General features: G+C 44.1%; 1 pseudogene; it reads right to left on the bottom strand.

Annotated features, from left to right (window-relative positions):
• Window positions 1–2949: 2949 nt before the first annotated feature.
• LOC124597726 lies at window positions 2950–3067 on the bottom strand (annotated as a pseudogene).
• Between the last annotated feature and the right edge of the window lie 1070 nt (window positions 3068–4137).

The raw sequence follows: 4137 nt of genomic DNA, 5'->3' as shown, positions 1-4137 counted from the left end.
CGCTTGACCAGATGGAAATAATAGACTGGCATGTGGCGCCATATACTACATTATCACGGCCAATTTTAAGACGTAGTCTGTAGAGGTACAAACGTATAGCGGCTATGTTGGCGTCACATTGCTAGGCGACACGCCTCAGTCAACAAATACCGACGGTAAGCTGTCTCGGATACGACGGCGTCACGTTGCCATGCAACGCACGGCGTGCAGTTGTGTCGTTGAGTGTGACATGTTCCTGAGTAACAGCTCGTCGGACCATCTTCACCATCATCTCGCTGTAGGCTGACACGATGTTACGACACGACCCACACAGTTGCGTTTGGCAGGACCGTATCCTGTGCCTGGTGTGCGGAAATACTGCTACGCGGCGTCGTGTGACCTTAAACAGTCACAGTCAATTCTGCGCCGGCACACAACCTCTGCGGTGCCATCAAACGAGCTGCCTATTTTAAAGACTCGTCAGAACAACAGATCAGTAAGTATCTCATGTCTTTCGTATGTAAAATAGTGAAAAGTGACTCGGCGCTTTGGAACGCTATACGGTGATCAAGAACTATACTGCCTACCTCTATTCTCATTCCTAGAGAAGTACTGTTTAAGAACATTGTTTCCATCACCAAGTTATGTCATGCTTCATCACTTTGAACTTCCAAAATACAGCTTATTGAAAAAATTATCTACATAAGTCAGTGTTTTAGAACCCTAACGTTGTGGAGCTTTAACCAATTTTTTTGACCGAAGTGGTGTCCATCATCAAGTCTTACTACTGAAAGCATTGGCAGAAAGAAAAGCTAACCCACAACTGCGTCATTTTGAGTAATTTCTTGCTAGATGTTGATTCAATTGGAAAAGGCAGTAAATAAAAACGGTAAGAGAGAACAGTTTATATGCTAGAAAGTTCTTACTACTCATGCCAATGACATATTTTACCAGCATATGAGGCATTCAAAAATAAACGGATACGGTCTTCACATTAATCCTAGCTAACACGATGATTAGGACATCCTCCCACTGACCCGTTCCATTGTGGGTCGTCCCACGGCAGCTTAAAGCATACTTGAGCGACACTGGTCGCAGCCAGAACAAGTATCAGGATCTTGTGGCTTGAATCCTCGATGGTTGTAACTTTCATCGGCAATAGTGGAACATGTCGAGAGGAATCTTGATTGCCGTCTGTCACATCCTTCACGTAGGATCGTTCACAACACCTTGCGCATTTACTGTTTTGCCTTTGAGAGGATAGTAGACGTATTACTGCGGCGATTAAGCTTGCAGCTGCGACGTAGAAATCGATCTAATCAGTGATGAGCATCCGGCAAATCGATGGTTGAAATTTTTAGCCCTGTAGGCGTTGAATAAAGCTGTCATGTTGTATGTTAAAGGCCATCTTATGTTTTGTCAAGGGAGGCCATACTCGATCCTTGGATAAATTCTAGTATCCGATTCCAAATGTCGCTTTTGACCAACAACTCTACGTAGTAGGGATATTTGAAGAAAACGGAAAGCGGGGGTTTTGGGCGGGGACGAACTAAAATATAACACAGCAACCACATAATGAAATGAAGAGTAAAGGCGGTCGGAGTGGCCGAGCGGTTCTAGGCGCTTCAATATGGAACCGCGCGACCGCTACGGTCACAGGTTCGAATCCTGCTAACGGAATGGGTGTCTGTGATGTCCTTAGGTTAGTTAGGTTTAAGTAGTAAGTTCTAGGGGCTGATGACCTCAGAAGTTAAACCCCATAGTGCTCAGAGCCATTTGAACCATTTGAAGCAAATGAAAAGTAACATATGGGAAACTTAAAAGGGACAAACAGGAAGTTAGGAGAAACTTCGCAGAAATCCTAACAGAATAGACACCACACAGATAATTAAAATTAAAAAAAATAACACATCTTGAAGGTAATAACTAGAATTCAGCTTTCTGGATTAATTCCAGTTACCGATTCCGCGCTTCATTTTTTTCGGCATTTTTTAAGTAACTGTCTTCTGTTATTCGAATCTATGCGTTTCTGTTTTTGGTGTTGCTTTCAATACTGTTGCGATAAATAACAAATTTGGAATCGGTAACCATTTGTCGATGCCAAGGTTCGTTATTTATCGGGTTCTTACAGCAGTACGGTGAGCGATACAATACAGTCAAAACCTTAACGATTTAGCAAACGACACCTATATAAACTGACCTAACAACGGACATGGAATCGACAATTGTAACCATACCACATGCAAAATTTCTGAAAGAATGAACGATGCAGTTCTACTACCAAAAAATCGAAAAATAGCAAATCTTGGAATTGGTAAACAGAATGACCTATACAGATGGATTCCAGTAGTGGCTTCCAAAGTTCACTATTTTTACCGTTTTTGCAGTAGCTCTGTGTAGTTGTCTGCTGTAGCATTTCTATTTTAGCTATTTCCCTCCGGACTTGCGTACTATTCTTTGTTATACGATTTCTATTTTTGGTGTTGCCTTATGTACTACAGTTGTTGCAGTAGGTGCATGCTGCGCATTCCTTGCGAATTCCCACATATAGCATTGCTCTCTGTACTACTGCAGAAAATTGATAAACACCAAACCTCAGAATCGACAACTGAAATTGACATACGCAGATCAGTTTGCTTACTGATGTATGCTTCGTTATTGTTCCCAGTAGTTCAGGCAGCAACACAAAAAAGGTGGAAACGCTGAGAGAAAGCACTGCAGTCCCGCACTGCAATAATTCAAATCTACTTGTCGATTACAAACTCCTCCCGAACAGGCCATGAAGACCCAATGGTACCGACCGACCGCCTTGTCATCCTCAGCCCACAGGCGTCACGGGATGCGGATATGGAGCGTCATGTGGTCCGCACGCCGCTCTCCCGGCCATAAGTCAGTTTACGAGACCGGAGCCGCTACTTCTCTATCAAGTAGCTCCTCAGTTGGCCTCACAAGGGCCGAGTGCACCCCGCTTGCCAACAGCGCTCGGCAGACCGGATGGTCACCCATCCAAATGCTAGCCCAGCCCGACAGCGTTTAACTTCGGTGATCTGACGGGAACCGGTGTTACCACCGCTGCAAGGCCGTTGGCTGTAGATAACAAGATTTTTCATTATTTACAATAGTGCAGATATGATGCCAAAAAACGAAAATCCTAAAAAAATATAAGTGCACACGTTAACTACAAGAACACGAATAGTAACAAACCATGAAATCACAATTTTACCTCAACCTTGGAAATCGTGACATCTTCAGGGAAAACATTGTCAAATATTTGTGAGAACCAAGATTATACATTGAGGTGACATGGAATACCTTCTAGTATCATGTCAGGCGCCATTTTTCCCGGCGTAGTGTGCTACTTGATTTGACATGGGCTCAAAAAGTCGTTGGAAGTCCCATGAAGAAATTTTAAGACATGCTGCCTCTATAGCCGTCCATAATTGCGAAAGTGTTACCGGTGCAGGATGTTATGCACTAACTGATCTCTAGATTATATCTCATAAATTTTCGAAGGGATTCATGTCGAGCAATTAGGGCGACCAGGTCATTCGCTTGAATTGTCGAGATTCTTCATCAAACCAAACGTGAACTATAGTGGCCCGATATTATGGCGCACTTTCGTCTGTGAAATTCCATCGTTGCTTGTAAGCATGAAGTTCATGATTGCCTGCAAATGGTCTCCAAGAAGCTGAACATAACAATTTCGAGTCGGTGATCCACGTAAACACAGGCCATATCATCACGATGCTACCGCCAGTTTGCACAGTGCCTTGATGATAACTTGGGTCCATGGCGCTGTGTGTCTGCGCCGCACTTAAACCCTGCCATCAGCTCTTACCAACTGAAGTCGGGACCCATCTGACTGGGCATGGTTTTCCACTTGTCTATGATCCAGGTTATGTCATGCAGTTAGCAAAGGCACTCGTGCTGGTCGTCTGCTGCCATATCTCATTAACGCCACATTTCAAAAATGTATGTGAAATCTTATGGGACTTAACTGCTAAGGTCATCAGTCCCTAACCTTACACACTACTTAACCTAAATTATCCTAAGTACAAACACACACACCCATGCCCGAGGGAGGACTCGAACCTCCACCGGGAACAGCCGCACAGTCCAGGACTGCAGCGCCCCTGACCGCTCGGCTAATCCCGCTTG

Source organism: Schistocerca americana, chromosome 2 (genome assembly GCF_021461395.2).
Source record: "Schistocerca americana isolate TAMUIC-IGC-003095 chromosome 2, iqSchAmer2.1, whole genome shotgun sequence".
NCBI lineage: Eukaryota > Metazoa > Arthropoda > Insecta > Orthoptera > Acrididae > Schistocerca > Schistocerca americana.
The sequence above is the reverse complement of the archived record's forward strand: the minus strand, read 5'-3'. Positions and strand labels throughout refer to the sequence as shown.